Consider the following 27,753-nt stretch of genomic DNA (forward strand, 5'->3'; position numbering starts at 1 on the left):
ACGCGCCCGCCCCGCCCCCGCGCATGCGCCCACGGAGTGGCCTCGGGGCGGCGACGCCAGTCTAGGGAGCCGGGAGCGCTGGATCCTGGGGAGCGCAGGGAACGCCGGGAGCCGAAGGTGCCGGTCCCGCGCGTGCGGAGGCTGCAGGCCGGTTGAGAAATCCCCCTCCTCCAGGTTGTTCTGCGGAGCGTCGTTTAAAGTTCACAAGCAGGTGGGAGGGAGTGGTGACGTGGGGAGGCCGGCTCAGTAGCATTTTGGGGCGGGCCGGGCGGCTGGGGGGAGGTGGGCCGGGGTTTTCGATAGGTGCTTCCCCTTTTTCCCGATTTTTCGCACATGCAAATGGCCGCCCCCGCCCGGCCGTGTGGCGGCGCATCCTGGGGCGCCAGCTAGGGAAGTGCGGCAGTGGCCGGCGTCTCTGGTCTCCATTTGTGATTCTTTATTTGCATAGGGGACCCCCGCAGCCTGGTTTCCCCCTTTCTCTTTAAGCTGCGAGGTCTATTAACTTTACGTTACTTCATCTACGAAAACCTTTTAAATTCAAAAGGTCTGCGCGGCGATTTCGTGCTGTAGGTAACCGTTGCCGCATCATTACGTGTTTAGCGAAAAACCGGTTGCCGTTGAGTTGACTCCGACTCCTGGCGACCCGAAGTGGGATTTGACAGAGATACCCAGGAGGAAACGGGTAACAGAAAGGCGTTTAGTGTTAGAGGAATCCATTTCTTTGCTGAGAGCCTCCTGTGTGTGTCAGATACTTTACCTCACCTGTGAAGTGTTGTTATCCCCGTTGTATAGAGGAGGTATTCGGGGTTCAGAGAGTTAAGTAACTTGACCAAAGGCTAGAATGCTGGTAGAAGGAAAAACAGTGTATACCTGTGGTCGTCTAAATCCAAACCTCCGCGCTCTTTCAACGCACTCTCGCTCTTTTTTAAAGTTTTATTGTGTTTTAGATGGAAGTTTACAGCGCAAATGAATTTTTCATTGAAAAATTTTATACACCAATTGTTTTGTGACATTAGTTGCAATCCCCACAATATGTGAGCACTCTCCCCCTTTCCACTCTGGGTTCTCCATGTCCATTCGTCCAGTTTTCCTGCCCCGGTTTCCTGTCCCTTCCTGCCTTGGCCGCCGCTTTTGGGCAGGTGTTGTCCATTTGGTTTCTATACTTGATTGAACTAAGAAACACATTGCTCACATGTGTTACTGTTTGTTTTCTAGGCCTGAAAGGTGGACTTTGGGAGTGGCTTCAGTTCTGAGTTAGTCCACTTTTCTCTTACTGCCTCAAATAAGCGTGGAGCTGGAATAGAGAATATCAGCCTGCAGTAAGTGTTCTAAACAGGAGGACCCCGTTTGGAAAATTAAAATCTGTCAACCCCCACATCTCCTCTTACAAATTATATAAAAGACTGTAGCAGTTTTATTATTGAATAAACGTTAAGTCATACTGTGATGCGCATCACAGGCAATCTGCTAAAGAGTTTACAAAGACAAAAATTTCACCATTTTATGTAGCCGGATACATACAGTCCGTTACATACCTGTTAATTGTCTTACCCAGAAGGAAAAGAAAAAAAAGTTTTTGTATCCTTTCAACAATAGGAAGTTATATCTTGGAGCTAAGCAGGGACAGGGAGACCTGGTGCCATACTCCTTGATGTTCATATTTCAAAGAAATGGCTCCAGGCCCCCAAGAAAGACCTTAGGATCAAAACTGGCAAGAGGATTATTTAGCTTTTTTAAGGATTCACATGTTTCTCAAAGAGATAGAGAAAACATTTACAAATCAAATTTTCTAAAGAAAAGGGAGGGGGAAAACGTCTCTGTCTTTTTTGGCACCAGAGAAATTTTTTATTTAAATTTTTTTTTTTTTTTAGATTTTATTTATCCTTATAATTCAAAGTGTCAGAGCTGTAAGGGCAAAGTGAGCACAGATGTTTAAGAATCCATTAGGAGAATGAGAGACAAATAGGAATGGAAAATATTTTGTATGTGTTTGTTCATAGTCTTATCTCCAGGAATATGGTTTTAGGTGTTCCTTGGACTTAATGTTATTGATGGGTCAACTGATTGAGTAGTGAAGGAGAAATTGATGATGACGGAGATAAAGGGGATTAATTACATGAATGAAAAAGGGAGAAGAGATGAAATCCAGAGCACAGTTGGAGGAGTTGGACATAAATTGGAATGGAGACATTTCTTCTGTGGTTAAAAGAAGGAAGACAGAATGGGTGGTTACAGATGCACAGAGCCCGGTATATTTGATGGTACAAAGATAAGGTACTCAGTCAAGTTGCCTTTAAAAAAAATGAGGTATAAGGTGAAGTTCAGCTGATAGTGGAGGGTGAAGAGGGAATGTTCGAGGAAGAGGGGAAACTGAAAACATGGTCTCTGACAGGAGCTTTAGAAGGCATTCCTGGCTGTATTGAATTCCCCTTTGAGATTTGTGGTAATAAATATCATACCAGTCAGCACAGTATTTCTTACATAGTTTTAGCCTAAGAAATAGCAGTGAGCAGTACTGTCTTGAAGAAGACAAAGAGCTAGAAAAAGTTAAGTTTGGATAGGAGGGAAGATGAGGGAAGGATGTATAATATTTGTGCCTCTCAACCCATACGCAGTCCCTAGGTGATCTCATCCATTCTCATGATGTTACCTATGGTCCCAGGACCATATATCCAGCCTGGACCTCTCCCTGGGCTTCAAACCTTTATATCCAGTTGTCTGCTAGACATATCCACTGGGACTCCCCTACACCATACCCGTTGCCATCGAGTCGATTCTGACTCATAGCAACCCTATAGGACAGAGTAGGACTGCCCCATAGGGTTTCCAAGGAGCACCTGGCAGATTTAAACTGCTGACTTTTGGCCAGCAGCCATAGCTTTTAACCAGTATACCACCAGGGTTTCTGAGAGTCCCAAGGGTATCCCAAACTCAGCCTACCCAGTATCTCTCCTAAAGCTACTCTTCCTCTCACGTTTTCTGGACCCAGATACATGGGCTAAAAGTTTGGAGCCATCTTCAACTCCTTTTATTCTCACCATCCTCCCACCTACCCCATGAAGTTACCAATCAAATAGGAACCCGTTCCCGCTCTATCGTGACCGCCACCGCCCTTGTTCAAAGCATCATACCTCACCTGAACTATTAGAATACTCTCCTATTATGTCTGTCTACACTTTTGTCTCCCTTGAAACCATTCAGACCTATTGTTGCTTGAGTCATCTGTATGAATGCTCTCTGACCAGCCACTCTTGTGCTTTAAAACCATCAGTGGCATCCTGATCTGAATACCAACAACGTTCTTTAGTGAGATGGAAAACCTGGTCATTGCCTTTGTATGGAAAGGAAAGAGGCCCTAGAGACGTAAAGCGTCACTGAAGAACAACCAAGTCAGAGGCTTCGTACCACCTGACCTCAGAACCTACTTTACAGCTACAGTAGTCAGAACAGCCTGGTACTGGTACAACAACAGACACATTGACCAATGGAACAGAATCAAGAGCCCAGATAGAAATCCTTCCTACAGTCATGTGATCTCTGACAAAGGCCCAAAGTCCATTAAATGGGGAAAAGACAGTGATTTTAACAAATGGTACTGGCAAAACTGGATGTCTATCTGTGAAAAAATGAAACAGGACCCATATCTCACACCATACACAAAAACTAATTCAAAATGGATCAAAGACCTAAATATAAAAACAAAAACTATAAAGATCTTGGAAGAAAAAATAGGGTCGATGCCAGGGGCCGTAATATACGGCATAAATAGGATACAAACCATACCTGACAGCACACAAACACAAGAACATGAGCTAGATAACTGCGATCTTCTAAAAATTAAATTCTTAAGCACATCAAAGACTTCAGCAAAAGAGTAAAAGGAGAACCTACAAACTGGGAAAAAGAATTTGGCTATGACATATCCAGCAAAGGTCTAGTCTCTAAAATGTATAGGAAAATCCAACACCTCTACAACAAAAAGACAAATAATCCAATTGAAAAATGGGCAAAGGATGTGAACAGACACTTCATCAAAGAAAACATTCAGGTGACCAACAGACATATGAGGAAATGTGATCATTAGCCATTAGAGAAATTCAAATCAAATCTACAATGAGATACCATCTCACCCTGACATTACTGGTACTAATAAAAAAAAAAAAAATAACATGTTGGAGAGACTGTAGGGAGATTGGAACTCTTAAGCGCTGCTGGTGGGAATGCAAAATGGTACAACCATTTTGGAAAATGATAACAGCACTTCCTTAAGCTAGAAATAGAAATACGATACGATCTAGCAATTCCATTCCTAGGAATATATCCTAGAGAAATAAGAGCAGCCACACCAGTAGACATAGGCACACCCATGTTCATTGCAGCAGCATTCACAATAGCAAAAAGATGGAAACAACTTAAGTGTCCATCAACAGATGAATGGATAAACAGTGGTACATACACATGATGGAATACTACGTAGTGATAAAGAACAATGATGCATCTATAAAACATCTCACAGCATGGGTGAACCCGGAGGGCGTTATGCTGAACGAGATAAGTCAATCACAAAAGGACAAATACTATATGAGACCACTATTACGAAAATTCACGAGAAGGTTTCCACACAGAAAGAAACAATCTTTGATGGTTACGAGGGAGGGGAAGGATGGGGAGGGAAAAACACTAACTAGACAATAAGATAAGTGGTAACTTTGGTGAAGGGTAGGGTCATGTACAATACTGGGGAATTCAGCAAACTTGACCAAAGCAGTTATAGAAGCTTCATAGGCACATCTAGACTCCCTAAGAGACCGAGTTACTGGGCTGAGGGCTTGGGACTGTGATCTTAGGGCTAACATAGTTTGTATAACAGTTCATAAAGACAATGTTCTACATCCTTTTTTGGTGAGTAGCGTCGGGGGTCTTAAAAGCTTCTAAGTGGCCATCTAAGATATGTCTACTGGTTCCATCCCATCTGGAGCAAGGGAGAATGAAGAAAAAGAAACAAGGAAAAGATCAGTCCAAAGGACTAATGGACCGCGACTACCACAGCCTCCACCAGACTGAGTCCAGCACAACTAGATGGTGCCGGGCAACCACTACCGACTGCTCTGACAGGGATCACAGTGGGTCCCGGACAGAGCTGAATAGAAATGTAGAACAAAGTTCTAACTCACAAAAGAAGACCAGACTAACTGGTCTGATAAAGACTGGAGAAACCCCGAGAGTATGGCCCCTGGACACCCTTTTAACTCAGTACTGTAGTCACTCCTGAAGTTCACCTTTCAGCCAAAGATTAGACAGGTCTATAAAACAATAACACATGTAGTTCAACGATATATGCGAGGCTAAATGGGCATGCCAGCCCCAAACAGAGAGAAGGCAGGAAGGGACAGGAAAGCTGGACGAATGAAATGGGGAACCCGCGGTCGAGAAGGGGAGAGTGTTGACGCACCACGCGGCTGGCAGCCAGGCTTGTGAAACAGTCTGTGTATCCGTAGTTTAATGAGAAACTAATTTGCTCCGTACACTTTGCACCTAAAGCACAGTTGACAAAAACAAAAAAACCCCATCAGTGGTTCCTACTAGCCTTGGATCCAAACTCTTGGACATCACCTACAAACCCCTCCATAGTCTGGCCTTTGCCCTTTCTTTGGCCTCATCTTCTGCACCGTATGTCTTGCACTTCACACCGCGTTGAATGACTTCGTAGCTTCATAACACAACCTTGCTGTTTCTTGTCTCTTTGCCTTTATTCACGCTTTCCCCTCTGCCTAGCAGGCTCCTCTGCAGAGGCATGCCGTGTTCAGGATTGAAAGACTCAGTATTGTTAAATGTCAGTTTCCAATCTATAGATTTAATGAATCCTAACTGAGACCTCAAAATATTTTTTTGTGGAAATAGAGAAGATGATTCTTAAATATATAGAGAAATGCAAAAGTCCTAGAGTAGCGAAGCAACATTGAAGAACAAAGCTAGAGAGCTTATACTACCAGATATCCAAATTTATTATAAAACTACAGAGCTTAAGATAATGTGGTGCTGTCATGTGTTTAGACAAATAGATCAGTGTGCTGGACCAGGAACAGACCCATACACATAGGATCACTTGTTTTACAACAGTCTCCACTGCAGTTCTGTGGAGAAAAGGAGGTCTTTTAAATAAATGATGCCAGGACAAATTTGATATCCATATGGAAAATAAGCGTGATCCCAACCTCACACAGTACCAAAAATTTATTTGTGAAAAAGATTATAGACCTAAGCATGAAAGGTAAAATAACGAAACTTTTAGAAGAAAGCATAGAATACCTCCATAACCTTGGGATAGGCAAAGAGTTCTTGAACATGACATAAAGAGCACTATTAACATTAAAGTAGATAAATTGAATGTAATTGAAGTGAAGAAACTTCTGTTGATTAAAAAAACTCGGTTAAGAGAGTGAAAAGGCAAGCCACATAATGGGAGAAGATACTTAGAGTACACGCATCGGATAAAGAACTCTGACATCCATGGAGATACTCTGCTCAGGTCTCCAAGAGAGATCTGCCTCAGCTTTGAGTCACAGCCATACATTTCCTGGAAAGCACCTAGTCACCTGTGAGCACAGGGGTGGCACAAGGGCTCACTCACTCTGGCCAGTGCAGGACTCCATGGGCCATCTTTAGGCCGACTGAGACTTTCTCAGAGCTGCAACTTAGTCTGATTCTCTTTCTACCCAGCTCTCCTTCCCACCCCATTCTTTTCACAGGTGTCAGACCTGCATCTGAAGGCTTTCCCTGCCTGCTCCTTCTCCCTCTTTCTTTATCTTTCATAAGGGTTCCACCAGTAAGTCTCTTGTGCTTCTAATTCCGTATTGGCATCTGCTTTCCAGGAACCCAACTGATGCACTCATATGTACAATATTAATGTCATCATAATAATACTCATAAGGAAAAGATAGCCCAGTTTTTTAAACGAGCAAAAGACTTGAACAGGTACTTTACAGAGGGAAATAGCCAAATGGAGAGTAAGCAATAAAAAGATGCTCAGCATCGTTAGTCATCAAGGGAATGTGTATAAAATCCACAATGAGACATCTATATTTCCATCAGTTTGGCTAAAATAAAAGGACAATACCAAGTGTTGATGAGAATGTGAAGTAAATGGAGTTCTTTTAAAGTTTTGTGAGATTACAGTTGAAAAATGAGCGAAGGAAATGAACAGACACTTGACCAAAGAAGACATTCAGGCAGCTAACAGACACATAAGGAAATGCTCACGATCACTAGCCATTAGAGAAATGCAGATCAAAACCACAATGAGATACCATCTCACCCCAGCATTACTGGCACGAATCAAAGAAAAAAAAATGTTGGAGAGGCTGTGAGGAGATTGGAACTCTTACACACTACTGGTGGGAAGGCAAAATGGTACAACCATTTTGGAAAATGATATGTTGCTTCCTTAAAAAGCTAGAAATAGAGATACTATATGATCCAGCAATCCCATTCTTAGGAACATATCCTACAGATACAAGAGCTGTCACATGAATAAGCATAACCCATGTTCATTGCAGCATTGTTCACAATAGCAAAAAGATGGAAACAACCTAGATGCCCATCAACAGATGAATGGATAAACAATGGTACATAGACACAATGGAGTACTATGTGACGATAACTGATGAATCTGCGAAGCATCTCACAACATAGATGAATCTGGAGGGCATTATGCTAAGTGAAATAAGTCAATCACAAAGGACAAATATTGTATGAGACCACTACTGTAAAAACTCATGAAACATTTACACACAAAAGGAAACAATCTTTGATGGTTATCAGGGAGGGGAGGGGTGGGGATGGAAAAACACTAAATAGACAATAGATAAGTGGTAACTTCGGTGGAGGGTAAGACAGTACACAATACTGGGGAAGCTAGCACAACTTGTACAAGGCAAGGTCATGGAAGCTCCACAGACACATCCAGACTCCCTGAGGGACTGAATTACTGGGCTGGGGGTTGTGGGGACGATGGTGTTGGCGAACATGTAGCTCAATTGGCATAACGGTTTATAAAGAAAATGTTCTACGATCTACTTTGGTGAGTAGCATCTGGGGTCTTAAAAGCCCATGAACGGCCATCTGAGATACTCCACTGGTCTCACTCCTTTAGGAGCAAGGGACAATGAAGAAAACTAAAGATACAAGGAAAAGATTAGTCCAAAGGATTAATGGACCACAACTACCACAGCCTCCACCAGACTGAGTCCAGTACAGCTAGATGGTGCCCGGCTACCACCATTGACTGTTCTGACAGGGATCACAGTAGAGAGTCCTGGACAGAGCTGGAGAAAAATGTAGAATAAAATTCTAACTCACAAAAAAAAAAGGCCAGACTTACTGGCCTGACAAGAGACTGGAGAAACCCTGAGGGTGTGGCCCTCGGACACCCTTTCAGCTCAGTAATGAAGTTACTCCCAAGGTTCACTCTTCAGCCAAAGATTAGACAGCCCCGTGAGACAAAACGAGACAAATGGGGCACAGCAGCCTCAGGGCAAGGACTAGAAGGCGGGAGCGGACAGGAAAGCTGGTAATACGGAACCAAAGGTTGAAAAGGGAGAGTGTAGACATGTCACGGGGTTTTTAACCAATGTTATAAAACAATGTGTGTACTAACTGTTTAAGGAGAAGCTAGTTTGTTCTGTAAACCTTCATCTAAAGTACAGTTAAAAAACTGCATTATAAATGGACACAACCACCTGGAAAAACTGAGAACATCTGCTAAAGCTAAAGTATACATACCCTGTGACCGAGGGTATATACTTGTCTTAGGCTGGGTTCTCTAGAGCAAAACCAGTGAAGTGTGTATATAAATGTATAGAGAGAGATTTATTTCAAGGAAATGACTCATGCAGTTGTGGAGGCTGGCAGGTCCCAAATCCATGGGTCAGGCAGCAGACTGGAGGCTTCTGACTCACGTGGTTGCAGGGGCTGACGAAATCCCCAAATCTGCAGGTCAGGTGGCAGGCTTCTGGCTTCTCACGTCCCAACAACCAGAGATCAGAGGATGATGAGATGAATACAGGATCGAGAGAGAGCTTTGCCAGAACATTCGTTTTTATATAATGAATACAGGCCACACCCCCAAGGAGATTCCTCTTCTGACTCATTGGCTGTACACATCAGATTACAAAATGGGAGTGATACACAGTATTTGCCAAACCACTGAGAATTATAGCCTATGCAATCGGTGCATAACATTAATCATCACAATACCCAACAGAAATAAGTGCTTATATCCACCAAAAGATGGATCAGAATGTAGAAGGCACCCTTATTCATTTTAGCCCCAAATTGGAAACCTCAGCTGTAGAATGGATTAGTAAACTGTGGTATAGTCGTACCATGGAATTCTCCCCAGTAATGAAAAAGAATGTACTGTTCCTACACAACAATATGGATGAGTCTCACAAACAATTTTAAGTGGAAAAAGACATACACAAACTACATACTATTTGAAATACGAATCTATTTCTATCAAGTCCAGAAACAGATAAAAGTAATTAGGGTGATGTTAGGTGCCATTGAGTTGCTTTTGATGTCATAGTAACCCCATGTGATGGAGTAGAACTGCCCCATAGGGTTTTCTAGGCTGTAATCTTAGAGAGTTCAGAATATTGGGTACCTCTGGGGGTGGATAAAGGAGCCCTGGTGCAGCAGAGGTTAAGTGCTCGGTTGCTAACCGAAAGGATGGCAGTTTGAACCCATGGCTGCTTCTTGGACAAGACATGGCCGTCTGCTTCTGTAAAGATGACAGTCTTGGGAACCCTGTGGGGCAGTTCTGCTCTCTCCTATAGGGTCTCTAGGAGTTGGAGTCAACGGCAACAGGTTTGGGTTTTGGGGCTTTTTGGGAAACTTCTAAGCAGCTAGAGTGCTCTGTATCTTGATCTGGGTGGTGGGTTACACATGTTAAACATTTACTGAGCAATGCTAATGTGTAAGGACTCATGCACTTTACTATATGTTATACCTCAGTTTAAAGAAATTTAGATTTTTAGATGCTTTTCCCCGCCAGAGCCACGCAACCTGCCCAGCTGTACCTTGAGGCCCTGCTAGGGCTGCCCTCTTCTTCCTGCTTCTGACACACCTTCTCTTGGTTTATTCCTCCTCTTGCTTTGAGATGCAGCTTACAGAAAGCCTTCCAAATTTCCCTAGCTAGATACTGCTTCTCTGTGCACGTAACAATGGCACACGTCTGCCATCCTGCTCACCCCAGTGAATTACAGCTGTCTGTTCAAGTGCTTTACTCCCCTAGGAACTAAAATCCTTGAAAGCAGGGATTCTCTTCTTTCCAGTAGCCAGCACATAGCAAGGGCTCAGCAAACGCTAAACGGATTTTCCTGACGAAGGATCAGTACCTGTGTCCCTCAGGCCCGGTCGGGTTGTTGACCACCCACCCTGTGTGGTCTTCAGCGTCTAGTCTGTTGTGCACCTTGCATTTGGATAGCTCTTCTGATCTTATGGGGAAGCCACAAAATTTGATTTTATTCCGAAGCTTTGTTACATCTGTTTAGTTTAATGGCAGCTGTCTTGTTTGTTTTTTGAAGAAAAAAACTCTTAAAAAATGATTTCCCTTTTTATTTCTTACTCTCATTCTTTCATATTGTTCTGCGATCGTAAATCCAGACACATCCATTTACTCATTAGGCTTATTTGTTTCTTGTAGGATTGTGACTTCTTGGGCATCTGAATTATTATGAAGAAGAAAAGATTTTATAAGTTTAAGACATGTTCTTTAGTATCAAGAGCAGTGGTTCTCGACCTTGTCAGATCAGTGCCCCCCATTTTACAGCGTACATTTGTAACACCCCTTTACTAGCCTGAAGTAAGAGTGGTAGATATAATCTACCTCACATGTATCTTTTTGAACAAATCAGAATAATGCTGTAACAGCAATATCAAGGAGAAATGAAAAGAAAGCAATTTGTAATAAAATAATATTGAATTCAGCCAGTCGATGTTTGGGCATGACTGCCCTAAACAAGGAAGTTGTCTGATGGTTTCGCCCGGACGTCGAGTCCCTGTGAATCCAAAACCACAAATGCGGCCTGATCCTAGTGTTGCAATGGTGAGTCGTCAGAGTCATGATTTTTTGTCTTTTTTTTTTAGTCTCTGAATAAAAGTATATTCCCTTGACTGACACAGTAGTTGTATTCCTGGAAAATTCAGCCTCTATTAAAACCAAGTAAAAACTATGCCCAGTTTCTATGTAAAGCGCAGTTGTGTCCTAGGCTTTTTACCCATGTAAACATCTGGAAGCCCCGAGAACGTGGGGCATTTCTTGGCTGTGCCGCACTGTCCCTCACAGGGTCTCTGGAATCCCTGACCACCCCACCAGATGTCTAAAACATCCATAAAGGTTAGAATCGTGGTTCTTAAATTTTGGCGGTCATAAGAATCATTTGAGGCCCTTGTTTGGAGTGCAGATTCCTTGGCCCCATGCCCTGAAATTCCAATTCAGCAGGTGGTGGAAGGGCCCTGGAAGCTGCATTTGTCCCTGCCTGTCTCCAGAGCTCTGGCCACCAACTCGCTTTGACATCCTTTACTCTGCTGGAGTCCTCAGTTTACCATGTTCCACTGATGACTCCACCAAAGAATCCAAGTCCCAGGGGACCCGTTCATCCCACTGGAACCTGTATACGCAGAGATGTTCGTTTGGAGTATTTATGTTTTAATGCCATAAAAACTGCAGTAGTATTTTTTTTTTTTTTTCTTCTTTTAATATTTTATTGTACTTCAGGTGAAGGCTTACAGAACAGATAGTTTCTCATGTAACAGTAACACACATGCTGTTTTATGACATTGGTTAACAACCCCACAACATTTTAACCCTCTAAATTCTTAACCTTTTTTTTTTTTTTGGTGAAAATACACATAGCCAAAGATATGCCATTTCAAAAATTTTTTTTACATACACATTTAAGTGACATTGACTGCGCTCTTCTAATTATGCTGTTATTCTCACTTAAGATGAAGGCTTACAGGACAAGATAGTCTCCCATTTGACAGTTACTACAAATGTTGCCCTATGACAATGGTTAACAACCTCACAACACATCAACAATATCCTTACTCTACTTTGTGTTCCCTATCATCAACTTACTACTCCCCTTCTGCCTTCTGGGCCTTGTCACTGGACTCCTGTACCTCGTTACTCTCATGGTTTTACTGGGCTGTCCACTCACAGGCTGATCAGTGAACCTCGAAGGTAACTTTACCACTGAGCTAAAAGGGTGTCTGGGGGCCATGCAGTAGTATTTTTGGCAGTAAATTTTACCGCTGTCGCTTTATGACACAGCCAAAAGTAAAAATTGCATTTGTAATTGAAAATTATACTATTGAGTGTGTTCTTACTACTCCAGTGACTGTATAACACAGAAGTCGATTTTAAAATTCAAGTGCCGAGATAGCAGAGGAGGGCCAGAAACACAAGGGATCGTGTCAGGTGAGGTTAAGGAAAACACCTGGAGGTGACGGGGTGCCCCGGATCCATCCGCACCCATCAAGGAGTCCAGGTGTGCAGCAGGCTGGACGGAAAAGGCATGCCACCTTCAGGTGAATGCCAGAACTGAGGGCACACAATTCAGGGATGAGTGTGAAAACCTAGCATCACACCTGGATGACACCTGTTTTCTCTACCAGGTGAGAACCAGATTCAGCTCTGGAGTTTGGTCAGAGACCTGGTGAGCAGTGTGAAGTTCATCCACGAGGCCGAGGGCGCTCCTTTCCCAGGTGCAGGTCGTTGAGGAAGGAGTAGAAGACTGCCTGGTGAGCAAGCGTTCAGGGCAAAGTGAGTAAGGGTCTTGAGTAATGTTTAGTGGAGGCTGTGAAAAGAAGTCTGTTGAATCGTCTCTGCCCCATAACTGAGGGCCCTGGCCTTACAGGCCCACAAACCTTGATTTGTTCACAGTGGAGAGCAGGCAAGTCACTTACCCTCTCTGTGCCTGTGGTCCTCTGTGAAATGGGGGAAATCATGTAATACTTCCCTCACAGGCCTGTTGTGAGGACAGGTAATTAACGTAAAGTTTTGACGTGTGAAAGCACTTGAAAAGGTTAGAAGCTTTTTCTTCCTTTCCGATTATAAAAAATTTTCAAACATACAGCAAAGTTGAGAGAATTTTGCAGAGAACATCTGTATACACCTCACCCTTACTTTACTTGGAGTCCCGGTGGTGCAGTGGTTAAGAGCTGAGGCTGCTAACCAGAAGGTCGGCAGTTTGAATCCACCAGCTGCTCCTTGGAAATCCTATTCTGTTCTGCTCTGTCCTATAGGGTCTCTGTGAGTCACAATTGACGGGTTTTTGTTTTGTTTTTGCTTTACTTGCCTTATCACCTATCCAGCCATTTTTCCTTCCATCTACCCATCCATTCATTAATCTACTTTATTTCTCTTGATGTATTTCAAAATAAATTGTAGACACTGGTATGTGTCCCCCTAAATACTTCAGCATGCACAAAAAGGTGTTTTTACATTTCTCTAATAACCAGGAATATCCCATGCATCAGATTCAATGAGTCTCTCCCTCAGACAATTCTAGGTAAATATTGCCAGATTGCATCTCTCTGATGCCTCCTTTATCTGGGTTCCCTTTCCTCTGTTATACAGTTTATGCAGATACCTTACATCACTTGAAGCCACAAGGTTCTTTTATAAGAATTAGGCCTTAGCAAGACTGCACCCTAGTCCCAGCTCGAGTATTGCAAAGTGACTGCTCAGCTGGCTGTTGCGAGGAAGGTATTCATTCCATTTCTTAAGGACAAATAGTTGCAGTGGCTGGACCCAACCATTGTGTGTGAGTTTCACCTGCTCTATGGGCCACCTTAACCTGCGCCTCTCTGTGTACTTACCACATTAGTTGTTTGAGACCTCTGGACCCTACTTCCATGAATTTAAGAGGTTGTAAAAGACAAAAGTAAAAGGAGGAAAAACACCTCGTAGAAGAAAGGGGTTAGGGATCCAGAGATCAGTTTTTAATAGTTGGGGAACGGTTCCAGTCTCCTCAGCATCCTGCAGTATTCTTTGGAACTGGCTGCGGTGCTCACTCAGGGAGGTGATGCTTAAGCAGGGTGAATGTCACGTAGTTAAGTGGCAGGAAGGGAAGAAGACTTCGCAGAGAGAGTGCTGAGAGACCAGGAGGATGGAAGCGGTGCGTGTGAGGCAGCCAGTGCTAGCTGACTACTGCTGTTTTCTGTGTAGCCTGATACTTGGTTGCCCAACTGCATACAACTCCCAGCTCCCCTTGAGTAGATATTGATATGTGCCCACCCATTCCTAGACAGCCTGCTTCATTTCATTTGCTCTTTTTTGACTTCCTGCAGGCTAAAAAGACATCATCTGATCCAGATTCACCTCCACAGTTGAGAAGAATGCCCTGGCAGGTATGGCTGAGAAACAAGATGGAAAGCATCTGAATGATTGCATGGTGCAGACAGGAACACAGGCACTAATTAAGAAACGAATTTCTGTCTTTGTTGAGCCATTGCGTTTTGGGTCTCTTGTTACAGCAGTTAACGTTATACTGATAGGATTATATATTAAGAAACAGAGGAAGTAAGGTTAAAATCAGGTAATGGGTTTAAAGTGCTAGGAGGAGTAGTTGGGTCTTAGAAGCCTTGGAGAAGTATTGCAGGTTCTTAAACCAGGGCACGCTGTGATGGAGGTGGCGTGTCAGGAGGATCAGACTGGTAGCATATAAAGCCTCCACCAAGGGGTTAAACAACCGTGAGCCTCAGACAGACCAGGGTATCGCGTGTGGAAACAAAGTAAAAGAAAGAGGAAGGACAATAACCAAGACATATTTCAAAGAGACGCCTCGGTGACCTGTTGGATATGGGGAATGCTGGATAACCAGGAGTCAGAAAAAAAAAGTCCCAGATTTTTAATCTGCGAAACTGATGATATAGCAGGAATGACTGTTGCGAAAATGGAAATATATAGATTAATTTCAAAAATTCACGAAGAGTTTGGAGTGTGGCCGCAGGCCCAGATCCTGTCATCAATTTTGCCTGGTATCCTCCCTATCCAGCAGGAGACCGTGTGCCACCATTTCTAGAGCAAATTAAAGGGGAAAAGGGACAGTTTCTAAAGTAAGAATTACAACTCTGAGGAAACCTGCCCCACTCAGCTATTTTCATTTAAGGAACCGAAACATAAGTTCAGCGAACACCCAGAGAAATGAAAATTTCAAAAATCAGTCATAAAACATTCATTTTTTAAAAAGTCTCTTTCTTTTAATCTTATGTGAATATCGTGTACCAAAAAACCAAATCCATTGCTGTCAAGTTGATTCCGACTCACAGTGACCCTATAGGACAGAATAGAACTGCCCCATAGGGCTTCCAAGGCTGTAAATCTTTGTGGAAGCAGACTGCCATGTCTTTCTCCTGAGGAGTGACTGGTGGATTCAGACTGCCGACCTTTCAGTTCGCAGCTGAGTACTTTAACCTCTGTGCCACCTGGGCTTCTTTATATTGTGTGGGCCCTATTAAATATGCTGTAGTTTTCCGTGTATAGCACTGCTTGGAAGTTTGACACAGTATACTGCCTTGGTTTCTGTATCTTCAGTGATGATCTGATTTTTCACAAACATGAGATCCAATAATGACTTTTTCAGAGGTAGAATTTGCATTTTTCAGAACTAGTGATGAAGTCATTGTCATTGTCCCCTTAAAGCCACGCAATGTCTCTAATACATCTCAACCCAGGAGAGTTAAATTTTAAGGTCGGACAGAACCCTCTAGATCTTTTAGTTTAGCTCCATTTTATACATGAGGAAACTGAGACACAGAAAGTTCAAGTACTTGGCCCAAGTTCACACACCTAGTTAGCTGATGACTTGAGACTGGAAGCCAGACCTCCATACTCCTAGTCTGGGTCTTTTTTTTACTATGCCACATTGCCTTTCAGAATATAATCTGTTTCACCAAGGAATATATACAAATGGCCAACAAGCACGTGAAAAGATGCTCGACGTCATTAGTCATTAGGGAGATGCAAATCAAAACCACAGTGAGATATCACTTCACACCCACTAGGATGGCTATGATTAAAAAAATGGAAAACAACGGGTGTTGGTGAGGCCATGGCGAAACTGGGCCCCTCATCCATTGCTAGTGTAAAATGGTGCAGAACCGTGGCAGTTCCTCAGAAAGTTGAACAGTCACCATATGGTCCAGTAATTATCCCCCTTCTAGGTGTAGATCAAAAAGAATGAAAAGCAGGAGTGCAAACAGATCCTTTTACACCGGTGTTAATTGTAGCATTACTCACAATAGCCAAAAAGTGGAAACAGCCTGAATGCCCATCAACAGACGAATGGATAAACAGAAGGTGGTGTGCACCTGCAGTGGAGATAAAGAGAAATGAAGTCCCGATCCGCGCTGCAACATGGATGAACCTTGAAGACATTATGCTGAGAGAAATACATCAGACACAGAAGAAAAATATTTCATATAAATGATCCCTAGAATAGGCAGGTGTGTAGAGATCAGAGTTGATTAGTGGTTATCAAGGGTGGGCAGGAGGGGGCAGAAAGGGGGACTCAGTGTCTAGAGGACACTGAGCTTCGTTAAGGGCGATGGTATAGTTTGGGAATGGATACGGGTGACGGCCGATGAACGCGGTGAACATAATTGATGCCACTGAACTGTACGTGTGAAGACTTACAATGCAGATGTTTTGTTACCTATGTATATACCGCAATTAAAAAATACGGTCCAAGACATAAACCAATATGAACATATTTCTTAGCTGACTAGTAGCCGTAGTCTTACGAATAAAAATGCTGATGTGTGGAGTGCTTAGGCCTCCAGGCTCGCTGTCCTTTTTCATGCCCTTTTTCCAAAAGTCCTCAGGCCATTGTCTCTGTGGGAAAAATGAGAATCATCCTTCTGTTTTTTCATTGAAGGCATCCACTGTATCTTATTAACTTTTATTCTCCATGGTGATTAGTACACTGCCCTGAATATTGTAGATGTGCAGTAAATACCTAATGAAGCATAAATGGGTAAACATTGCATCACCCTAGTATTTATAGGAGTGACAGTGTATCATCTCTAGGTATTAGGTATTAAATGATTGTGTACCTGTTACATTCCGAGCACTGTGCTAGGCAGTAGAAACATAAAGGACAAATCATGTTGTGTCCCAGCATAAAGGACCTTAGAGTCCAGGGGGCACACAGACCTGCCATTCCAGTACAAGGTGATTCGTGCTGAAACGGGAGGGGGAGCAGGACGCAGTGGGGCATTGGGTCTTCCCTCCTGCTTTGCTGAGCTCAGAAGATTTCCTGTTCTGCCCAACACTGTCTCACCTTTTGTCACTTAGGCCCCAAAAAGGATTGCTTGTGCCCAAAGTCTCACAGACTCTGTCATGAGTACAGTTCCTTTATCTTCTGGCCCTGACCCCTTCTCCACTGTCACTCCAGACCATCATCAGACTGGTGGTAGCAGCAGATACCACCCCATCTTCTCCACTGTCCTTACTTTCCCATGTATCTCTTGAGCATCCTTGCACCAGACCTCTTCCATACTTCTGCAGCTACATTCACCATGTAAGTTAACTCATGTCAGTGAGGAGGTGGACAGTGGAAGTGGTGTTTAACTCATTTATCCCAGCATGTGAGTCCCAGTGAGAACACCTGGGTGATCCATGAGAGAAAGCTCACCCTCTCAGCAGAGTGGAAGATGGAGGGAAGGGGAGTGCAGGACCAGAGGCACACACTTAGTCTTAATTCCAAGATTAGAAGAAAATGATCATAATAATGGAGGGTAGAGAAGATGAGGGCTTGAATTAAGGTAGCGGCTTTGGGAAATAAAGGAGGAGCCTTGGTGGCGTAGTGGTTAAGCGCTTGGCTGCTAATCAAAAGGTCGGCAGTTCGAACCCACCAGCCAGTCCGCGGGAGAAAGATTACACCCTTGGAAACCCTGTGGGGTAGTTCTATTCTGTCCTACAGGGTCTCTGTGAGTTGGAATTTGGCTTGACAGCAATGGGCTTGGATTGGTTGGCAGGAAATACACATTTGGGAGACAGAGGTGAAGAAAACTTGCAGAGTTCTGTGTTGAGCAACTGTATTCACTGCGGGGCCATTCGGCGATCTCAGGATTCCAGGGAAGGGAGTTCTCCCTTTGCATTATAGTAACTCTAAATATTATAAGACCCTTGTCAAACGAACAATTGTTTCTCCCGTTCTTCCTTTCTGACAGAACCTTGATTTGTTTGGGTAACTTCCATCCAGCTACAAATGTGTGTGCTTCTCTAAATCAGTCATGGCAATCCCATTCTTGAGGGGACAGTGGTGGTTCAGTGGGAGACCTGGGTTTGCTTTCTGGTCAGTGCAACTCTAGCAGAGCCACCACCCGTCTGTCATTGGAAGCTTGCATGTTTCTGTGATGCCAAATAGGTTTCAGCCGAGCCTCCAGACTAAGGTGACTATGAAGAAAGGTCTGACAGTCTACCTGTGGATCACAACCGTCCAGTCGTGAAAACCTGTGGATCACAACGGTCCAATCGTGCTGTGCATGGACTCAATGGCAGCTAAAGACAACAAATCCCATTCTTGAGCCAGGGATTGGTTCAGGAGTGGGCAAAAGATACAATTCTGACCAATGTAACATGAGGAGAAATTAGCTAGGCAGCTTCTGGAATAGGTTTTTCATTCCTGAAAAGAGACACCCAGAGACACTGAACTTGTGTCTGCATGTGACAGCTGACTTTAGAAGCCTTGTTAAGACCAGTAGTTAAAAATAAAACCAACATGCTGAAGATACTAGAGCAGAACAATCGAGAAGGAATCTCAGTTTTTGATGACATGGTTGGTTCCTAAATTGGAGTCATCTCACCTCAGACTTTTTGTTATGTGAAATAATAAATATCCCCTTATGGGCTGAGTTGAGGTTGCTGTTATTTCAGCCCCAAACACCGTGGGAGATACACAACTGTCAGTAAAAGAACCCTAGCCAGGCCTGCTATCACTTGGAATTATGACCTTTGGAGCTGGAGCAGTTCACTGTTGAGAAGGTGAACTGACTTTGAGGTTTAAGCTCCTGGAAAATGGTCCTCCCTAAAATATCTGTTTCCTTAAAGAGGGCATTTAATTCTTCTCTCAGTATTAAGTTAAGACAGTATTTTAATTTTCACTTCCTGTATTATAGTTACCGTATGCGTCCTCTTGCTCAAGACCACTGAGGTTCAGAAACAGAACACAGTACCTAGGCCAGAGTGGTGGTTTACAACTCGGTGGACAAAGCCCTTTGACAGGAAGTGCAGGAAATAAAAGGCAACAAACAGGAAGTAGGCAGAATTAGAGCAGAGCAGCTGGAAATATTGGGGCCTGACTCAAGAATTGGTCTATTTACACAAAGCGTCAGTACCAAGCAAAATATTTAGAGCTGAAATTGTAATTTTTAGAAACTCTTAAGAGGATCATGAAACGAGGAGGAAAACAACACGAATGTAAAGAGAGAGGAGAAGTGATGTTTCTTCCCAGAGTAACTGCATAAACCAGAGAAGGAACCTCGTTCTGCGTAGGTAGTGGCAGTTGTAAACGTTTCTGCAAGTTCCGTGACCCTCCTTGCGTCCAGAGGCGGATTCTGTGGCTCCTCCCTCAGAAACTGAGCCAAACCTCAGTGACTGGCTGACCATTAGGGTACGGCATAAGTGACACTAGGTGACTTTTGAGGCTAAATCATAAAAGGTGATGTGGCTTCTACCTGGCTGGCTGGCCAACTGCCCTCGAGCCCTGAGCCACTGATGAAGAAGCTGTACCACCCTGAGGCCACCATGCTGTGAAGAAGCACAGAGGAACCCATCAGGGAGACCCAACAGGGAGACCGTGTGGAGAGGCCCTGACCTGAGGAGAGAGATGCCTGGCCAGGCCATCCCACAGCACCTGCCGTCGTCCGACTGAACTGCTGAGAGACCGTAAGCCAGAACCACCTAGGGGACCCCTTCCTGAATTCCTGGCCCACAGAAATCACGAGAGAGAATAAAATGATTGTTGTTGTTTTAAGCCAGTAAACTGGAGTTGTTTGGAATGCAGCAGGCAATAACTAGAACACATGAGGTGATTTAAATGCTGTGGCTCTTGAATAAGTAAGGAGAGAACCCAAGGGCCCGTTAGAAGTCATTATAGCTAATTACTCTGACAAGCAGCGTGAAGCGGTGGTTTCTAGTCAGAGGACCTGTTACCAATAATGAACTCAAATGCTTAACTGGTGAGGTCAAGTATTGCCGTCCAGTTGATTCATAGTGACCCTACAGGACAGAGTAGAACTGCTCCATAGAGTTTCCAGGGAGCGGCTGGTGGATTCAAACCACCAACCTTTTGGTTAGCAGCCGAGCTCTTAACCACTAGGCCACCGGGCTCCATAAGAACTTTAGTTGATACGAAATGTTTAAATATTATGCCATAATTCTCAGGGGCAATTTGTTAAGTGATTTTACCAGTTTTTCGTCCTATGTCAGAGATTCATATTACCAACAGTCTATGAAAATATTTGGGCTGATTCCTCCCATGTCACAACTTAGCAACTTGGAGGCCCCAAGCTGGGAGGATTAGGACCCCTGGACACTGGGCACCAGTTTCCTGGCCTTGGAACATTCAGTCACTTAGCCTTTCTGTAAGGGGAAATCCAGAACATCTTTAATCCACATGGGACAGAGCAAAGAGCACAGCCAGTGGGGCGACATGGGTGGGCTAAATTCCATGACGTGGGAAAGAGGCCATGTCAGAGAAGTCAGAGCCTCCTGAGGCTCACACTCTGGTGTTAATTCTTCTTGTTTTAAAGTATTGAAGGAACGCGAGTGAAAATGTAAAAAAGTAATGTGGAAAATTTGTATGAAATGTCCTGAAAAGCCATCTCTATAGGGACATTATGCTGAGCAAATAATCCGAGAAACTGGACTATGTGAAGAAGAGTGAGGCATCAGGATTGGAGGAAGACTCATTAGCAACCTGCGTTGTGCAGATGACACAACCTTGCTTGCTGAAAGTGAAGAGGACTTGAAGCACTTACTGATGAAGATCAAAGACCACAGCCTTCAGTATGGATTACACCTCAACATAAAGAAAACAGAAATCCTCACAACTGAACCAGTAAGCAACATCACGATAAATGGAGAAAAGATTGAAGTTGTCAAGGATTTCATTTTACTTGGATCCACAATCAACACCCATGGAAGCAGCAGTCAAGAAATCAGAAGACTCATTGCCTTGGGCAGATCTGCTGCAAAAGACCTCTTTAAAGTGTTGAAGAGCAAAGATGTCCCTTGAGGAGTAAGGTGGGCCTGACCCAAGCCATGGTGTTTTCAGTCACCTCACATGCATGCAAAAGTGGGTAATTAATAAGGAAGTCGGAAGAATTGAAGCCTTTGAATTGTGATGTTGGTGAAGAATATTGAATATACCATAGACTGCCAAAAGAATGAACAGGTCTGTCTTGGAAGAAGTACAACCAGAATGCTGCTTAGAAGCAAGAATGGCGAGACTATGTCTTACATACTTTGGACATGTTGACAGGAGGGATCAGTCCCTGGAGAAGGACATCATACTTGGTAGAGGGTCAGTGAAAAAGAGGCAGCCCCTCAACGAGGTGGATTGACACAGCGGCTGCAGCAGTGGGCTCAAGCATAACAATGATTGTGAGCCTGGCGCACGACTGGGCAGTGTTTCGTTCTGTTGTTCACGGGATCACTATGAGTCGCAACCGACCGACGCACCGCACCCAACAACAACAGCACAGGGACGTTAACTAGATGGGTGATTGCCTGGGGCTGGAGGGCGGGGGGAGATGGGAGAGTGACTGCTAATGGCCACAGGGATTCTTTTCCCGGTGGTGAAAATGCACTAAAATTGAGTGTGGTGATGGTTGTACAACTCTGGCTATGCTAAAAGCCATTAAATTATACACTTTAAATGTGTGAATTGTGTGGTGTGTGAATTATATCTCAGTAAAGGTGTTATTTAAAAAGATGACACAGAAAAGTTTATATAAGATAAAACAGATGAAAATCAAGTCTGTTTGTCATAATTAGAGTGTTTTCACTGATGCTTAGTGTCTTAGTCATCTAGTGCTGCTATAACAAATACCACAAGTGGATGGCTTTAACAAAGAGAAGTTTATTTTTTCACAGTCTAGTAGGCTAGAAGTCCAAATTCAGGCGTCAGCTCCAGGGGAAGGCTTTTTCTGTCGGTTCTGGAGGAAGGTCTTCATCGTCATCCATCTTCCCCTGGACTGGGAGCTTCTTTGAGTAGGACTCGCAGGTCCAAAGGATGCGCTCTGCTCCCGGCGCTGCTTTCTTGGTGGTATGAGGTCCCCCATTCTCTGTTTGTTTTCCTTTTCCTTTTATCTCTTGTAAGATAAAATGTGGTGCAGGCCACACCCTAGGGAAACTCCATTTACGTTGGATCAGGGATGTGAGCTGGGTAAGGGTGGTGTTACAGTCCCACCCTAATCCTCTTTAACATAAAATTATGATCACAAAATGAAGGACAACCACACAGTGCTGGGAATCATGGCCCAGTCAAATTGATACCCACATTTCTGGGGGACATAATTCAATCCATGACACTTAGAAATTCCCTGGCCAAATGAGGGATGACACGGAGATGCCTCTGGAGCCAGAGTGCTGCAGACTTTTCCTGTAAAAGGCTGGATGGTAAATCCTTTAGGCTTTGTGGGCCAAGGGGCAAGGCCAGGGGTATTAATGTAGATAATTGAAGAACCAAGGAAAACAAACTGCTACAAGTTTTTATTGATGAAATTAAAAATATAATAACTGAGTACCTTTTTTTTTTTTTTGGTATTACATCTGGAGGATTGCATTTTGCTTAATTGAGGTTGAGTTAGTATTTCTTATCATTGAATGGATTCCAAATATCCTTCTGCAGAAAACATTCTTAGATCATGGACTGTACAAAACTAGGCAGTGGGCTGGATTTGGTCCCTGGGCCATAGTTGGCCAATCCCTGCTGTATGTAAATTCATAAAGGCTGGTGTCCAAGGCGGAAGAAAGGCCTGGCGATCTACTTCCAAAAAAATCAGCCACTGAAAACCCTACAGAGCACAGTTCTACTGTGACACGCACGGGGTCGCCATGAGTCAGAACTGACAGGCAACTGCGGCGGTGTCCAGGGTGAGTTCCCCATCAAGTGGACCGGGGCCGAGAGCCCTGGAGGGCGCTTGGCTTCTAGTGTATCTCTTAGGACAGTGATGCTGTTGATGAGCCCAAGATTTAGCTCAGCTCTCACCCCGGGGAGCACCTGGAAACCTGGGGCACATAGCACCTGCCTTCATGGTTTCCACCATTCCAAACACTTGAACTCCTATTTCTTGTTATTTTTAAGACCCTTGAATGGTTGGCGCAGTGGTTAAGTGTTTGGCTGCTAATCAAAACGTCGGCAGTTCAGATCCACCAGCCGCTCTTTGGAAACCCTATGGGGCAGTTCTTCTCTGTTCTGTAGGGTTGCTATGAGTTGAAATAGACTCAACGGCAGTGGGTTTTTTTAAAAAATAATCCCTGGGTGGTGCAAACAGCTAGGTACTCCACTGCTAACCAAAAAGTTAGTGGTTCAAACCCACCTAGAGACACCTTGGAAGAAAGGCCTGGTGATCTTCCAAAAGGTCATAGCCTTGAAAACTGTCTGGAGCACAGTTCTACTCTGTAACACACTGGGTTGCCGTGAGTCGGAATTGACTTGATGGCGGTGGACTTGGTGTTTGTTGTTCGGAAGCCCCTAGGTATTAGTTGGTGGTGGTGGTAGCTGCCGTGGAGTCGGCCCCCATTCAGTTCTGTGCGTAACTGAACGCAGGGCGGCTGCAAGTCCTGTGCCGTCCCCGTGACTGGCTGCAGATCGGACCAGATGGTAGTGCTTTCATTTTACAATGTCAGTTACTGTTAGGAAAAAAGAGGTACATTTGTCAGGAATGTCATGCTGGGATGAAGGCTTTTTAGCTGTTTTTCAGTTCCTAGAAGTACATGAGATATCTGAGGTCCTAGAAAAGAGGCTAAATTTTGTCTCTTCAGTTTGTTTCCACTTTAAAAAATGATATAATACACGGTTTGTAACCCTTATAATAAAGCTCGTGATTTGAAGCCCCATCCCTAGTTGTTCGGTCAGAGTCAGGGGCATCTTAGTGGGGTGAAGTTTGGGGGTTTAACTGATTGTCTGCTGTGCACTAGATGGGCAGCTAGAAACGTAAGGCCGGCCTGCCGTTCAGCACACCCGGGAGAGAGCGGCAAACCCTGGGAAGTGGACATGCTTTCTGGCCCTCCAGCCTGGTGTCCACAGGGGCGGATTAGCCAATAGGCAAGGTAAGCACGGTCTTACTTTGCTTACCAGATCGTCTGTAGTGAACAGTTTCATCAAAGATGTGGTGAAACCCATGTGAAATTGTTCACTACAGATTAGTAAGCAAGCACAAGTGATCCCGTGCTTACCTTGCTGACCGGGTCATCCGTCCCTGTCAGGGACTGTAAATTTGAAAAGAAGCTTTGATTCTGTAGGAGGTTGCTGTGGGGTTGGGAGAGAGACAGAGGCCAGCCATACCTAGAAGCAGAGTGTTTGATGTGGTGAAATAAATGTGGAATTGTTCACCACAGATGACCTGGTAAGCAGGGTAAGCACCGTGCTTACCTTACCTATTGGATAATCCACTCCTGATTGTGTGTTTTTGCTTCCCAGTGGACCGTGGATGGAGGGGGCAGCAGAGTTGTCTCAAGGATCTCCTCTTTAATGGCTTCCTCTCATTTTGGGATGAATAACCCAAGGCTCGGGGTGGTAAAATGACTGGCCCAGGATCATTTGTCTGTTCATTGAACAGATGTTTGTTGCGCCAGCGCCGGATGCCAGGCTGGGTGAACGAGGCGGACACGGTCCCTGTTCTGACAGCCGCATGTCTGGTGGAGGAGGCAGCCAGCGAGCAAGCTCTCGCACGAACACTGTCACGAGGCTTCCGCAGGACGCGTGCAGGGCCCGAGCCCAGGGCAGGATGGCTGTACCCAGTGAGCAGAGTGAAAACTGGGCTGTGGGGGCAGAGAGCAGACGGTTTGCAGGCCCGAGGTGGGGCGCAGCAAGGCATTTTCCAGGTACAGAGAGAAAGAAGGTCAGGGTGTCTGCACTGTCGAGTGAGGACGATTCTGTTCTGGACGAGGCAAGGGTTGGGTCTACAGGCCTTGTAAGTCCTGGTGAGAGCACTGCGACTTCATCCCAGGAACACTTGGGAGGCCTGACATCGAAGCAGGATGGTCTTGTGATCAGGTTTGATTTTTACAACATGTAAAAGGTCTTGGCCGCTGCGTGGAGAATGGTCTGGAGGGCAGGGCGGGAGGGAGGCGAGCCCATGTGATGGAAGCTGTTCCTGTGGTCCAGACAGCGTTTGATGGTGGCTTGTACCGAGGTATTAGCGGTGACGTTGGAGAAAGTGGATGGACTGATGACCTGTTTATAGACAGGGCTGCAGTCCTTAAAAGTTCTTGTGTATGGGGTGATGAAGAGGAAGGTGTCCAGAGTGAGTTCTGCGTTTCTGGCACTGGCAGCTGAATGGACCGTGGAATGAAGTAGGGAACATTAGAAGAGCCAGGTTTGGGGGTAGAAAGAGGAAGGTTAGGAATTGTGTGTGTGTGTGTTCAATCTGAAAAACCTGTGAAACGGCAAGAAGGCAGCCATCTATATGGGTCTGGAGCTGGAGATAGAAGTTTGAGAATGATTGTTGGGATTTGGAGCCCCTAGGTGCTGCAAACAGTTAACACGCTTGACTGCTAACTGAGAGGTTGGAGGTCCGGGTCCACCCAGAGGCACCTTGGAAGAAAGGCCTGGCCATCTACTTCTGAAAAATCAGCCATTGAAAACCCTGTGGAGCACAGTTCTGCTCTGACACACATGGGGTCACCATGAGTTGGGGTTGACTTGAAGTCAGCTGCTGTTGGGATTTAAGGGGACCAATGGGTAATGTCCCCTACCCCGTGAGTTCAGAACCTGCTGAGAAACACAGGTCTTAGGGATCAAAATGTCACCCTATTTATTGGTGAAGCTGGATTGTAGAATATAGCTTTAATCTATAGACAAAATTGGACTTCTTAATATCTCCCCCAGAATTTAACCTACTCACCTCAGACTGCAGAGCCCCTATCGCAGAGACAGCACTTGGCCAGGTAAGATTATGTTGTGTAGCTAGAGGACTGGGTGCCCACTGTAGGTCGATCAGTCCAGAAGGAGAGAGAGACAAACAGACAAACTTGGGCATCCTGAGGCTCCTTGTAAGTCACTGCCCCTGTGGGAAGGACTGAATGTTTCTGGGTGTTTTAGCAGAAAACAAATGGTGCTTTCAGAGAGGTAATTGAAGGATTAATTACAGAGGTGTCGGTGTGGCTGAGGGTACCTACAAAGGAGGCCTCCAGGAAGTAGACACTGGGAAGTCCTAGTGGAGACGAGGGGAAGGAGCTGTAGCCAGGCCAGGTGCTGCCCAACAGCAGTGTGGCTGGAAAGCAGCTGGGCCAAAACTGGGGGCCTAACCTGCCCGGTGGGGTTGGCTGGGGCGAAGGAGAGAAACACTCCGCATAGTCCCTCTTGCCACTGTCTGACTTCCTACCATGGGCCAAGCCGAGGACTAGGGTGACCAGGGAATGCAGTCTGTAGCTGTCAGCCCACCCAGGCACAGAGCAGGACAGGAAAGGGTGGAGAATGGGCTAACAGAAAATAACCAGCAAAAGACAGCACACAGTATAGGGGGAAGTCATCACAGCTGGGCCAAGGAACAGTCACAGCTGCTTTCTAGACACATCCACATACCTTGAGGGACTGAGTTACTGGGCTGAGGGCTGGGAACCATGGTCGCGGGGAGGAGGGGGCATCTAGATCAATTGGCATAACTTAGTTTATAAAGAAAATGTTCTACATCCGACTTTGGTGAGTAGCGTCTGGGATCTTAAAAGCTTACGAGCAGCCATCTAAGATACATCTATCGGTCCCATCCGGTCTGGAGCAAAGGAGAATGAAGAAAACCAAAGACACAAGGAAAATACTAGCCCAAAGGACTAAAGAACCACGTGGACCACAGCCTCCACCAGCCTGAGCCCAGAACTAGATGGCGCCCGGCTGCCACCACCAACCGCTCTGACAGGGACCACAACAGACAGTCCCAGACAGAGCGGTAGAAAAATGTAGAGCAAAATTCAAGTTCACAAAAAAAGACCAGACTTATTGGTCTGACAGAGACTGGAGGAACCCCCGAGACTATGGCCCCCAGACACTCTGCTAACTAAGAACTGAAACTACTCCCAAAGTCCACCTTTCAGACAAAGATTAGACAGGCCTATAAAACAAACGGTAATACGTGAGGAACGTGCTTCTTAGTTCAGTCAAACATACGAGACCAAATGGGCAACCCTTGCCCAAAAGCAAGACGAGAAGGCAGGAAGGGACAGGAACTGGACAAAGGGACACAGGGAACCCGATGTGGAAAGGGGGAGCATGTTGTCACATTGTGGGGACTGCAACCAATGTCACAAAACAATCTGTGTATAAATTTTTGACTGAGAAAGTAACTTGAGCTGTAAACGTTCACCTATACCATGATAAAATTAGAAAAGAACCAGTACAGGCAGGGAGGGCGGGAGGGGGCAGGAAGTGCTGCTCCACGAGTCCTAGCAGTGAACTTCCCTGAGGGAGGAGAGGAGACCCGTGGTCCCGCCCCCACCCTCAGGAGTCAGTAACC

At 44.8% G+C, this 27,753-nt stretch overlaps 1 long non-coding RNA gene across 2 annotated transcripts; it reads left to right on the forward strand.

Moving 5' to 3' along the window:
* The first annotated feature begins 86 nt into the window (after nucleotides 1-86).
* LOC111821264 (uncharacterized) lies at nucleotides 87-17,931 on the forward strand. Of its 2 annotated transcripts, XR_002824715.1 has the most exons (4): nucleotides 87-174; nucleotides 1,216-1,319; nucleotides 12,682-12,807; nucleotides 14,359-17,931. It is a non-coding gene; the product is annotated as an uncharacterized LOC111821264 (long non-coding RNA). The 2 variants fall into 2 exon arrangements; XR_002824714.1 differs by lacking the exon at nucleotides 87-174 and having other exon boundaries at nucleotides 1,138-1,319.
* The last annotated feature ends 9,822 nt before the right edge of the window (nucleotides 17,932-27,753 follow it).

The sequence above is a fragment of the Trichechus manatus genome, unplaced genomic scaffold (assembly GCF_000243295.1).
Source record: "Trichechus manatus latirostris isolate Lorelei unplaced genomic scaffold, TriManLat1.0 scaffold00005, whole genome shotgun sequence".
NCBI classification, from domain to species: domain Eukaryota; kingdom Metazoa; phylum Chordata; class Mammalia; order Sirenia; family Trichechidae; genus Trichechus; species Trichechus manatus.